The sequence below is a fragment of the Dendrobates tinctorius genome, unplaced genomic scaffold (genome assembly GCF_039654945.1).
Source record: "Dendrobates tinctorius isolate UK_male_01 unplaced genomic scaffold, ASM3965494v1 ptg000035l, whole genome shotgun sequence".
NCBI classification, from domain to species: domain Eukaryota; kingdom Metazoa; phylum Chordata; class Amphibia; order Anura; family Dendrobatidae; genus Dendrobates; species Dendrobates tinctorius.
In genome coordinates, this window is record NW_027361703.1 from 5,187,116 (window position 1) to 5,202,184 (window position 15,069).

Genomic DNA, 15,069 nt, shown 5'->3' on the forward strand with positions numbered 1-15,069 from the left:
CGACCGTGAGTACAGCGCACGTGTCACAGAGAGAACCAGGTGCTGGGTAGATATCTGCGGCCCACCTTACCGACATATCCCTGCATGTCCACGGTGGACCCTGATAGTGCTGTGGCCTTGTTTGTGTCGGCTGCATATGCTCATGGACTCAGGGCTCAGCGGAAGGTGCTGCAGACCAACCACTGCCGCCAGGAGATGGACAGTCATTGCCCACAGAATCTCCTTGGACCAACATCGCAAAAGCCGTGGCCGGCACTATCAACCCCCAAGTAGTGCCTGCAATTTGAAGGATTCCTGATATAATAAGTGCACCAAAAAACTGCTGTCCCGAGGTTTATTAACTCTTCATATCCTTTATAATTGCACTGTTATTCCCCCAGTTAACCCTTCATCTCCCTGAGAGGAGTTAACCCCCTGTTACAGTAAACTTGTCAAACTTGTTAACCCTTAAGCTGCGTTCACATGTCGCGGTTTTTTCACGTTTTCCGGCGGTTTTAAATGCTCGATTTTGCCGCGAAAACGTGAAAAATAAGCATCCCATGCATTCCAATGGGATTTTGCAATGCTGTGTTAATGCTGCGTTTTTTTCCGCGGCAGAATCGCTTTTCGGTAAAAAACGCAGCATGCTCATTAATTTAGCGGAATCGCGGCGATTCCGCCCACATAGCAATGCATTGTTCTCCTTTGGAGAATGACAGTGATGACGTCGCGGTCTTGCGGGAGCGCGACTTCTCGCGGTCATTCACGATGATGTCGCGGGAGTACGACGTCTTGCGGTCATTCGCACAAAGGATTACTGGGACCGGAAGAAGACGAGAGCGTGGAGATAGGCAGGATGGCTGCGCGGGAAGTTGGAAGGTGAGAATAACAATATTTTTTATTTTTTTAATTATTTTTTACATCCCATCTTTTACTGCTGCATAGGTGGCCTCAATAGTAAAAAGTTGGTCACACTTGTCAAACACTATGTTTGACGAGTGTGACCAACCTGTCAATCAATTCTCCAAGCGATGGTCCAGATCGCTTGGAAAACGCTAGCATTCTGCAAGCTAATTACACTTGCAAATCGCTAGTTTTTCCATGGGAATTTAAAATGTGATTTTCCCTCGGAATGGAATTCCAGAATTCTCGCGGTAACTTACGCGAGAGTTCCACTACGTGTGCACATAGCCTTACTCTGCCTTCTGTCTGTCACTGCATCCTGCAACCTGCTTTCACTTGGTGTAGTCAGCAGGATGCAGTCCACAGGCATGGAAGTGACAGACCAAGCGGCTGTGGGTGCCCCAAGGGCCAGTATACTGCTGGTTGCAATGTTGAGCAGCCTCCCAAAGTTCACAGGGAGCAACACTTTACTGTGGGATTGGACTGAATGGGTCAAGAGCATGTTGAGAATGCACCCCATGACCCCCGCTATACAGGCAGAGATTGCCATGATGGCCCTGAATGCAGAGGCAAGGTTCTCCATCATGTGCCGGACCCCGCATGAGCGAGACACCTTTACCAAGGTGTTACAAATCCTATAGGAGATGCACGGGGGACCCCATAGACGTTGTATAATTGCGCATGCACTTGTTTAGCCATGTCCAAAGGTCCAAAGGGAGGGGGAGTCGGTGACTCAATACATGAATGCACTGCAGGAGATCCACGCTGCTATCGCTAAGCAGAATGACTTAGGCGTAGGGCCTCCTGACATAGTTTTGAGAGAACAGCTAGTGGCAGGCTTCAGAGATGCGCTGCTAAAACAGGCTTTGCGGGAACACTTGCGGGTTAATCCATGTATGTCCTTTCTGGAGGTTGGGGCAGAGGCGTGAGCATGCGAGCAAGAGCAGGGAGTGACAGCCCTGGTAGGGAAGATCTAGAGTAGGGAGATAACCGCTCTGCTGGCGACTGAACCAAGTTGGGTGAGAGAAATCCGGACGTAAATTGAGGACATGCGAGAAGAATGGTCTGACCTAAGAAAGAAACCTCCCCTAGCACCGGATCCCTTCAGAGCTTGAACTAATCCTGCGACTCGCCAGGAAAGAAGACAAGCTCGCGCAGAAGAACCGCCAATCTGTTTTGCAGGTGGAGACATTGGACATTATGCCCACGGATGCACATGCTGGGGGAGATCTCCCCATCACCATCCGTTAAACTAGTGGGCTCTGTGGCTAGGTGACACTGCCCAGAGCCTGAGAAGTCAAGAAAGAGAAACGTAAGCTCCACAAGTTTAGTGTCTCTGAGTCCTCTTGTACGGGGCCGAAATGGATGGTCGGGCCATCCACTGTTTAGTTGATACCGGCTCCCAAGTAACTACTATGCCTGAGACTTATTTTACTGAGGCAATGCGTCCCGAATAGGGCCCAGTAATTAAATTGACGGCAGCTAATCAATTACCCTTCCCGGTCGCAGGGGTGGTCTGGATGCAAATCACTGTGTGTGGCAAAGATGTGGGCCAGAAGGGAGTCGTGTTAACTGCCAGGGATCCAGGAAATGGATGGGACCCACTGTGATTTTAGGAATGAACGTGTTGAAAGAACTCGGGGGCATCCTGGTCAATGAGTCGGCAGAAGTGTTCCTGAATCACTGACCCATCACACCTCCCAGAGAAAGGTGTTTCAACAGCTGATATGGGTGGCCCAGGCCCAAGAGACGTCAAGTGAAGGAAAAACATTGGTGAAGGTGGTTGTTCCAGCCACTAGCAACCTCATTCTCCCACCAGGTCAAACTGTGCTCACTTTGTCCATCCGAGCCTGTACCCCTCTTGAGGGAGTAGAAGTTCAGATATAGCCTTCTCTAATGGTACAACTACCTCCGGGGCTCCTCGTTGCATGGACGTTAGCCACAGTTCAAGATGGTAATGTGCCAGTGCACTGTGTCAACCTAGGAGAGGAAAGTCTTATGCTCCCGCCCAAAAGTGAAGTAGCACAGATAATGGGTATGCTGATATCACCAGAGGCCGTTCAATCGACAGTGAAACAAGTTGATCCCTGGACAGTGGCTGTAGCGGTGTCCTCTAAATATATAATACCAAAGAATTTGTGATTGCAATCATTTTCAGGAAGAAACTGAGTATTATCTGACAGAACTGCAGGGGTGTCAATACTTTTGGCCACACCTGTATGCTACAGAGTGGGGTCATCCAAGAGAGCCAAAGCCCATGGGCTGCCCCCATTGTTCTAGTATGAAAGAAGGATGGGACCCTGCATTTGTGTTGATTACCAGTAGCTGAATGCCTGCACTGTGCAAGACTCGTAACCGCTACCATGAATTGAGGAATCCTTGTCTGCTCTGAGAAAAGCGAAGTTCTTCTCGTAGCTGGATCTGGCCAGTGGCTACTAGCAAGTGCCCATTTCGGAGCAGGATCGGGCGAAGATCGCATTCATACTGCCTATGGGTTGTTCGAGTTCAATCGAATGCCTTTCGGCCTCACCAGCAAACCCGGGACCTTCCAACTATTGATGGAGAGATGTTTGGGAGACCTGAACTTTGAAGCTACCCTCATCTACTTAGACGACATCATCTACGCCGCCACCTTAGAGGAGCACCTGGAACGGCTGGAACAGGTGTTGAGTCGGCTGCATAAACATGACCTGAAAGTGAAACCTCGGAAATGTCACCTTTTTCGCAAGCAGATTGAATACCTGGGACATGTCGTATCTGCCGAAGGGGTGAGAACGGTCCATGAGAAGATTGCAGCAGTGCAGGACTGGCCCACTCCAAAGACCGTGAAGGATGTCAGGGCCTTTCTGGGACTTACCGGATACTATCGATGGTTTGTGAAAAACTTTACTTGTATTGTCAATCCGCTGCTGGAGTTGTTGAAGGGAATACCTTCCGATGCAAAGAATTGGACCATCTAGTGGGGAGAAAGCCAACAGGAAGCTTTCCAAGCCCTAAAAATGGCCCTGACTGAAGCACCCGTACTGGCTTATGCAGATTTCTCTCAACCTTTCAATCTCCACACTGATGGAAGTTTACATGGGTTAGGAGCTGTATTGTTGCAGATACAGGATGAGAAAGAGTGAGGGATTGCTTATGTGAGACGGTATCTTCACGACTTTGAATGAAATCCAGATAACTACAGTGCTTTCAATTTCAAACTACCGGGTGAGTCATAAAGGACGGATGTATTTGAAGTGGCTATAACTCACCACCAGGTGGAGGTAGAGATGTGCGGGAGGCGGGGTTATGCTTGTGAGGTGAAAGCATTGTTTTTATTTTAGTTTCAGTTTAAGCTATGGTGCCGTGGACGATAGAACATCGCGTTTTTGCGTACGACAGTTTTGTCAAGAATAATGAGTGTATCACAGCCATTCAGCGTGAGTTTCGGCGTCATTTCAATATTCACAGAAATCAAGCTGTTCCCGCTCGTAACACTATCCTACGTTGGGTTGAAGCACTCCGTACACGAGGTACACTAATGAACAAACGACCACCGGGGGCTCCACGAACGGCACTTACCCCTGAAAATGTGGAACGCGTCAGGCAAGCCATGCTGCGTAGTCCGAGTCGATCTGCTCGGAAACATTCTTTAGAACTTGCCCTCAGTAATCGTACAGTAAGGCGTATTTTGCATTTAGACCTGCATTTCCACCCCTATAAATTGGCCATTGTGCAACAGTTGGAGCGCGGGGATTACGCAGCGCGACTGAAGTTCGCACATGAGATGGAAGCAATTATTGAGCAAAACGACAACCTTATTTTATTCATGAGTGATGAAGCTCATTTCCATGTCAATGGCATGGTTAATCAGCAGAACTGCCGTTATTGGGCCTATGAAAATCCGAAAGAATTACATGAACGACCGCTGCACAGCCCTAAGGTAACGGTGTGGTGCGCTATGGGCAAATATGGCGTGATCGGTCCGTACTTTTTCGAAGGCGATAATGGCAATACTGTTACCGTGAACTCACAACGTTATATCGCCATGATAAATAACTTCTTTGTTCCTGAGTTACGACGGCAACATATCCCCATCTCTAGTGTGTGGTTTCAACAAGATGGGGCAACGGCCCACACAGCCGGAGCAACAATGAACGTTCTTCGCCCTCTCTTCCCTGGTCGCATCATTTCCAGGTTTGGCGATATTAATTGGCCTCCTAGGTCCCCAGACCTGTCCATGTGCGATTATTACTTGTGGGGTCACCTCAAATCACGTGTATACAAGCTTAAGCCTTGATCATTACAAGAACTGAAGGAAGCTATTCGAGTGGAAGTTGCCCAAATCGACAGAGTTGTGTTGGAACGTGTTGATGCCAACTTCCAAGAACGCCTTTGGAAATGCATCACTGATAATGGCCACCACATGGCAGATGTTGTTTTCCACACTTGAATTTGTCAAATGCTATTAGTATACGTAACCAAATCTGTGAATACATTTATATTTAATAAATATTTAACGATTTTATGATTAGTTTAAAAACGTCCGTCCTTTATGACTCACCCGGTAGAACGGCTGGCCTTAGTGTGGGCAATGACTGAGAAATTCGCCGAGTACCTGTTCAGATCTGAAGTCTTGGTGCGCACCGATAACAATCTTCTGGCCCACCTCGAAAATGCAAAACTGGGTTCTGGAGCAGAGATGAGTGGCCCGCATGGCAAAGTATCGATACAAGATTATATATCGGAGAGGAGCTGAGAATAAGCATGCTGATGCTCTATCCAGAGTAACTCACGAGCGACCTGGGCATAAATGGGATGAAAAGCTGGAGGCCGAAGAGATCCCTTGGTTTCTGAACCCTGCCAGGACGTTAGCGGCAACACAGGGACAGATCAGGAAGGCATCCAGAGAACACACCCTGGGACAGCCCTGCGATGATTGGGTCCGGCTACAACAAGAGGATGGAGAACTCACTCAATTGAGACGATGGGTGGCTTTGAAACAACTTCCAGGCTGAGAAAAGAGGGAGACCCTGTCCCCGGGAATCTTGCAGAATCACTGGCAATGGGAGAGGATCCAGTTAGAAGATGGTTTGTTGTATCAGAAAGTGCAGCTAGCACGAGAGCTGGGGGTCACCTGGCAAGTGGTGCTTCCTGAAAAATTGATCAGTGAGGTGGCCACCAAAGCCCATGAGAGAGGAGCCCACTTTGGCCCGGAGAAGACATTCCAGTGGCTGCAGAAGTTGGTTTACCATCCTTGGCTTAAGGCTGCAGTAGATGAAGCTTGTCACAGGTGCAGGAACTGCGAACTGGCCAAACCTCAAGAACAAAGAGCCCTTACGAAGACCATCATGACTTCTGCTCCCCTAGAAGTATTGATGATCGACTACTTGACTGTGGGTCCAGCTCACCAGGGATATGAACACTGTCTGATAATGACCGATTATTTTACTAAATTTGCTGTGGTAACTCCGACCCAGGATAAGACTGCAAATGACTCAGTAATCTGAGGACACAGCAGAGTGCAGTCTTCACACTTTTACTCAGAGTTCTTCCAGTTACAATCCCCAGCCGGGGTGCTGTGTCCTCCAGGTTGGTGGTCTAGCCAGCTCTCAGGAAGTTTGGGGTCCACTGTACCAGAACCCCTTTCTTATGTTTCTTTCCTGGCCATCTCTCTACGCTGGCTCCTGTCTCTTCTGCCCTGCACCTTTACACACAGTGTCCGAAGTCAGCAGCCTCGGATCCTGTCGGGCGACGTTCTCTTGGTCCCCTTCATCCTATCTGGCTGCCTTTTCAGCAAAAGTGTGCGGATTTGGCTGTTGCACAAATAGATGCTACAGCCTCCGGTTTCTAGCTGAGTCCTCAGTTTCTCCAATAATCTGGGGCTGGTCCCCTACTGCAACCTGGTCCCTCCACCCGACTACAGTCGGCATGAATTGGGGTGCCACAGATGGATTCTTCACTTCCCATGCCCCTAGGACCCCTTCTTTCTCTTCTCACTCTTCTCTAGTCTGGGGACGAGCTACTCACTTCTACAGTCCCTTCAAGCAACTGCCTTCTCCTTCCTGACTCCTGTTACCATGACAACTCTCCACTCCCAAGTGTCAGCTTTCTCTTCAGCTGTCCTTCTCTTATCTACTTCCTCCACCCACACCCTCTACCTAGTTCCTCCCTGGCCTGGAGAGGTCTAGTGCTGGGTGTTAGTGTGTGGATCCTAGGTAGTGCCCCCTCCTTTCCAGAGAGCGGGGTACCACACCTTTGGCTGTGGTGCAGTATCTCTGTGGCAACTGGACCCTCAGGGGCGCCATACTGCTAGGCCTGTTGGAAAATTCCTGGGGCTGAAGGAACCAATAAGCGTAGGGTTAGTCCAACTGGAACTGAAAGTTAAATAGAACATGTACTGTATTACTGAAACAGTTCTTGATCTTGCATATTACAATCGGATGTACTTGAACTGTCCTGTATTTTGACTGTTGAAACAAACTGGGTGTCGCCTGATTTTTATACCGGCTGTTCCTGGGGATGGAGATCAGAGGACTCAGAAGGCCTGAGGCCTGCAAGTGAGTGCAACGCACTCTAAATGAGGCAGCACACTTGGCCGAGGACACAAATTTCCTGTAAAGTGCCAGAGCGACCTAAAGCGGAAGTTCAACCATGGCTACTATCTTCTGACACCTTACAGCCGGATGGTGAATTTGGAGCATCCTGGACATTAAATATGGGGAGCATGCAATTAACATGTGGGTTGGAAAATAAGCCATCTGATCTCCCAAAGCTTAAAAGTGTATGGACAGAAACAAAGCATTACAAGTACATACAGGACAGTTTTTGGTAGCTCAGCTTTAGATGTTGGGAAAGAATTCACACTAAAAGCTTATTAATAATTTTAATAACTTACGGTATTAATAACTTTATATAACTTGCTGAATAATTACATAATATTTTACTATATGTGTATCATGTCAAATTTTATTGTTCCACAGGGTTGGAGAGCTGTAAAATATCAATCTGCGCTAATACTTTTTTACCTAGGTCTACTGCAGCGACCATCTTTGTTGATCAACTGCAATGCTGCTGACATCATGTCTACACTAGTAATACCTGCTGCAGCCAATCACTGGGTTCAGTGAATAATGTCATCTACTGAAGCCAGTTACAGGCTACAGTTGTTATGAGCCCTGTAAATGTGTCATGCCACTGCCAGTTCAACAAAACCGGAGCAGCTGGAGACCCATGGAGGAAGAGTAATTTCTCTGTTTGATGCTTTTGACCTCTGCAACCCTATAGTACAAAAACATTTTAAAAGGGACAACAACCCTTTTAATTAAATACTTTAATAAAACGGCAGAAAACCACTTTAAAGACTTCCATCCAGATGAGCAGAATAATAACAATTGAGTAGTTGTGATGGGGTTATTTCTGGTTGCAGGCTTTTCTATAGAGATCTGAGCTATGACAGGTTAATTTCAAGGCTCAACAGGTGAGGTGGATCCTCTAACCCCAGGTCTGGGTGGACACAGGGAGCCCAGGCATTGATACACCAAGTTCAAAGGCATGTGGGCAAAGAGAACTTAGCACACTCTGAAACATCAGGAGCCAAAGGGTGAATGAAGCACAACCCAGCAGGGATGGAAGCAAGTAAACACAGTATGGACAGAAGCTGGAGCACACCAATCACAAAGGTCTAGACACTTTTGTGTCAACAGGCCTTAAATAGGTCTAAGGAGATGATGTCATGAATCCATGCCAGGTAACCTGCAAAAGCCGACATGGAGCAATACAGAGGTCAGGGGACCCAGAAGAAGATAGTGAAGCTGAGAATGGATATTTAAGAACATTTAGAAGTCCCAAATTGTTCCAAATGATGGGGAAAAAAATTACTTCTCTATCAGGAACACCATGATGCAGAAAATGTGCTGTCATTTTACGAGAGTATGCAAGGTAATTGTTGTGATGGATATTGAAAGCAATGGAGTAGGTGATACAATTGTTGCAGCGTACACAAATAGATTACTTTAGCTTTAAGGGCTTCGTCACGCTTGCATGTAGCATCTGATGATTCTCTCATGTGAGATTGGATGCTATATGCAAATGACCCTCAGCTGAATTTCTGATGCGAAGGTGTGAGCTAAGTTTCATTTTACTGAGATCCGATTCTCTTCCATGCAAGAATTGGATCACAGGTGCAGAGAAGATGGAGAACTTAATTTATCTATCTTCTCCATTCTGTGAGTCAGCGTATATCGGACTGCACTCGGATGACAACCCATTGCAGTCCAATGTTTTGCACGCAACAATATACTTGTATGGGTGCTCGCTGTCCAATTTGTGCTGCTAACAGCAGCATGTAGCGATATTTTTCTAATGCAGACTCGGCATGATAAAATAAACACTAGTCGAGACTCGACACTGTTCCATAGAATAACATTGGAGCCAGTGCTATCCATTATGACATCGGATAGCACTCATCCAAGTTATACGCTGGCTATTCACCAGTGTGAGTGAGCTCTAACTCATACACTGGATAAAATTACTCCTGTTTTGATACCTTTCACCCCTATCCACAAGTTAGATTTTGGTATTCATTCCACCTTGGCTTTCTTGTTCAATCATTGGTCATCATGTCCTGTTTAGAACCTGGTATAGTGCCTTGCTTCAGCACATTTTATTATGAATCAGTTCTACAAGTTCCTGGAAAAGTAATGTGATCAAAATCTGGACCCTGAGCATGGATCCAAGTGTGGCCAAGTGTGATATACAGATTTCCTGAACATTAGAGATCACCTAAGATTTTAGAATTTGAATAAATGCATCTCCTCAAATCAATATCTGTATTTTCATCTTTTCTAGAATAATGTTTTAACTCAGGATAACTATGATACTAGTAATGCAGTGTTTATATAGAGTTACTATTTTATGTGAAGTAATTCAATATATAAAAGTTAAAATAATATTCTAAATAGACTGAATGCTTTAACCCCTTTCCGACATCATCTGTAATAGTACGCCGATGTCGGACACCTTCCCTTTGATGTGGGCTCCAGCGGAAAGCCCACATCTTTCCAGGCACTTGTCAGCTGTTTTGAACAGCTGAAATGTGCCCAGAACAGTCGCGGGTGGAATCGCGATCCACCCGCGGCTATTAACCTATTTAATGCCCCTGTCAAACTCTGACAGCGGCACTTAACATGCACTTCCCGCACACACGCCAGAAATCCGTCCATTGGTAGCATCCATCATGTGATCGCGGATCACCGATGGGTTGGCATGACAACCAAAGGTCTCCTGCAGACCTCTATGGTTGTCATTGCCGGATTGCTATGAGTGCTTCCCGGTGGTTGGCACTCATAGCAAGTGAACAATTCTGCTACATTGAGGCGATTTGATCATCGCCTGTATGTAGCAGGGCCGATCAGGTTATGGCAGCTTCTAGTCTCCCATGGAGGCTATTGAAGCATGCCAAAAGTAAAAAAAATGGTTTTAAAAATATAAAAAATATATAAACGTTCAAATCACCCCCCTTTCACCCCATTCAAAATAAAACAATAAAAAAAATCAAGCCTACACATATTTGGTATCACCGCATTCAGAATCACTCAATCTATTAATATATAAAAGAATTAACCCGATCTATAAATGGCATAATGAGAAAAAAAGTCAAAACACCAGAATTACGTTCTTTTGGTCACAGCAACATTGCATTTAAACGCAATAACGGGCGATGAAAAGATCATATCTGCACCAAAATGGTAACATTAAAAGCGTCAGCTCAGCAGGCAAAAAATAATTCCTCACTCAACCTGAGATCACAAAAAATGGAGACGCTACTGGTATCGGAAAATGGCGCAATTTTTTTTTAACAAATTTTGGATTTTTTTTCACCATTTAAATAAAAAAAATCTAGACATGTTTGGTGTCTATGAACTCGTAATGACTTGGAGAATCATAATGACAGTTTAACGAAAAACAATTGTGGAATTACACTTTTTTTTGCAATTTCACTGCACTTTGAATTATTTTCCTGTTTTCCAGTATACTGTATGGTAAAACCAAACAACAAGCCCTCACATGGCCATATTGACTGAAAAATAAAAAGTGACTCTGGGAAGAAGGGGAGGAAAAAATCAAAAGCGAAAATACCTCCGGTCATGAAGGGCTTAAAGGGAATCTATAATCAGAACATGACCTATTGATTAAATCAGGTTTTTGTGTTACATGTATTTTAAAAAAAAATTGGCAATTTTTGATATATATTACAATTTTAAACAAAATGAAAAATATAAATCTTGCAATTTTCACTCTGGTTACTGGGACATTTTTAGACTTCCTTTTGTTTCAGGAAACAACACCTGTACATAGTCAAAATAGTCACACCCTGACCAAATTTGTTGTATTAAAGTGTGTATTAAGCATGTGCAAAATTCATTGTCAAAGGAGGGGGAGCAGGGTCAGGTGTGACATCATCTTTTGTGATTGGTGGATCCTTTGTTATCAGCTGTAATGTCATCAGTATAGTTACCTGTCATTATAATCCTGTCTGATAATTGGGGGTCTTAGGGCCCCATCACACACAGCGAGATCACTAGTGAGATCGCTGATCTTGTGACGTATCACTGATCTCTCCAGCGATCTCGCTATGTGTGACATCATCAGCGACCGGCCCCCCCGCCGGGTATCGCTGATCATGCAGGATTGTCCTGGGCCATTTTTTGATTGTTGGTCTCCCGCTGGCCAGCATGCATATCTTTGTGTGAAAGTGGGAGACCAACGATCAGCGACGCTGCACGCTGGTATCTAGGGTAAACAGCGGGTAACTAAGAGCCACGCGGCTCTTGGATACCCGCTGTTTACGCTAGATACCAGCGTGCTCGCTGGTCCTGATCTCTGGTGAGTCTGTCTATGTGACAGGTCACCAGTAGAGTTGAGCGATACCGTCCGATACTTCAAAGTATCGTATCGGATGGTATCGGCCGATCTTTAAAAAAAGTATCGGTATCGCCGATTCCGATACCGGAAGTCCCATTCAAGTCTATGGGACTTCCGGTATCGGAATAAGAAAAACCCTTTCCTGCCCTTGTACAGCCTCTCTGGGGTCTGTACGGGCCTTTCGGGGGGCTGTGCCGGCCTGCCAGGGGGTCTGTGCAGGCTCCGGTGGTCTGTGCCGGCCTGCCGGTGGTCTGTGCAGGCTCCGGGGGGCTGTGCCGGCCTGCCGGGGGGCTGTGCCGGCCTGCCGGGGGGCTGTGCCGGCCTGCCGGGGGGCTGTGCAGGCTCCGGGGGGCTGTGCCGGCCTGCCGGGGGGCTGTGCCGGCCTGCCGGTGGTCTGTGCAGGCTCCGGGGGTCTGTGCAGGCATCGTCCGATGGGACTACAAGTCCCATCGGGCGATGCCTGCTACCATGACAGTGATTGACACATTAGCCAATGATGGGACAGTAGTAGTCCCATCATCCGGCTAATGTGTTAAATGTAAAAAAAAAAAAAAAAAAAATTACATACTACATACATGCTACATTCATACTACATACTACATACATGCTACATTCATACTACATAAATACTACATGCATGCTACATACATACTGCATGCTACATACATACCACATATATACTACATACATACTACATGCATGCTACATGCATGCTACATGCTACATACATAACACATATATACTACATGCATGCTACATACATACTACATGCTACATACTACATATATACTACATGCATGCTACATACTACATGCTACATACATACTACATATATACTACATGCATGCTACATACATACTGCATGCTACATGCATGCTACATACATACTACATACATACTACATGCTACATACATACTACATATATACTACATACATACTACATACATACTACATGCATGCTACATGCATGCTACATACATACCACATACATAACACATATATACTACATGCATGCTACATACATACTGCATGCTACATACATACCACATATATACTACATACATACTACATGCATGCTACATGCATGCTACATGCTACATACATAACACATATATACTACATGCATGCTACATACATACTACATGCTACATACTACATATATACTACATGCATGCTACATACTACATGCTACATACATACTACATATATACTACATGCATGCTACATACATACTGCATGCTACATGCATGCTACATACATACTACATACATACTACATGCTACATACATACTACATATATACTACATACATACTACATACATACTACATGCATGCTACATGCATGCTACATACATACCACATACATAACACATATATACTACATGCATGCTACATACATACTGCATGCTACATACATACCACATATATACTACATACATACTACATGCATGCTACATGCATGCTACATGCTACATACATAACACATATATACTACATGCATGCTACATACATACTACATGCTACATACTACATATATACTACATGCATGCTACATACTACATGCTACATACATACTACATATATACTACATGCATGCTACATACATACTGCATGCTACATGCATGCTACATACATACTACATACATACTACATGCTACATACATACTACATATATACTACATACATACTACATACATACTACATGCATGCTACATGCATGCTACATACATACCACATACATAACACATATATACTACATGCATGCTACATACATACTACATGCTACATACATACCATATACATACTACATGCATGCTACATACATACTACATGCATGCTACATACATACTACATGCTACATACATACTACATATATACTACATGCATGCTACATACATACTACATGCTACATACATACTACATATATACTACATGCATGCTACATACTACATGCTACATACATACTACATATATACTACATGCATGCTACATACATACTACATGCTACATACATACCACATACATACTACATATATACTACATGCATGCTACATACATACTGCATGCTACATGCATGCTACATACATACTACATACATACTACATGCTACATACATACCACATATATACTACATACATACAATACATTCATACAATACATACATAGACATACAGTACATATAACATAGAGTAACATACTTACCAATACTTGTCACATTGTTCCCCGAAGCCATTGTCTTTTCCGGAATAAATATTAACATAACAAACCACAAAAATACTCACCCACGATCCGAAGCAGTCCACGAGTGTGTCCCACGACGATCTTGGGTAGAGAACTGCAGCATCAGCTGTTGCTGCCGTTCTCTACGGGCTGCAGGAATCCAATGACGGAAGGTAGGTATCCTTCCGCACTGTATTCCTCCGCCACTTAAAAAAAAAAAAAGTCCCTAGTCTCACTTTATGCCATTGCTGTGTGGGAAATTCCCACGCAGCAATGGCATAAAGTGAGACTAGGGACTTTTTTTTTTTAAGTGGCGGAGGAATACAGTGCGGAAGGATACCTACCTTCCGTCATTGGATTCCTGCAGCCCGTAGAGAACGGCAGCATCATCTGATGCTGCAGTTCTCTACCCAAGATCGTCGTAGGACACATTCGTGGACTGCTTCGGATCGTGGGTGAGTATTTTTGTGGTTTGTTATGTTAATATTTATTCCGGAAAAGACAATGGCTTCGGGGAACAATGTGACAAGTATTGGTAAGTATGTTACTCTATGTTATATGTACTGTATGTCTATGTATGTATTGTATGAATGTATTGTATGTATGTAGTATATATGTGGTATGTATGTAGCATGTAGTATGTATGTAGTATGTATGTAGCATGCATGTAGCATGTAGTATGTATGTAGCATGCATGTAGTATATATGTAGTATGTATGTAGCATGCATGTAGTATATATGTAGCATGTATGTAGTATGTATGTGGTATGTATGTAGCATGTAGTATGTATGTAGCATGCATGTAGTATATATGTAGTATGTATGTAGCATGTAGTATGTATGTAGTATGTATGTAGTATGTATGTGGTATGTATGTAGCATGTAGTATGTATGTAGCATGCATGTAGTATATATGTAGTATGTATGTAGCATGTAGTATGTATGTAGTATGTATGTAGTATGTATGTGGTATGTATGTAGCATGTAGTATGTATGTAGCATGCATGTAGTATATATGTAGTATGTAGTATGTATGTAGTATGTATGTGGTATGTATGTAG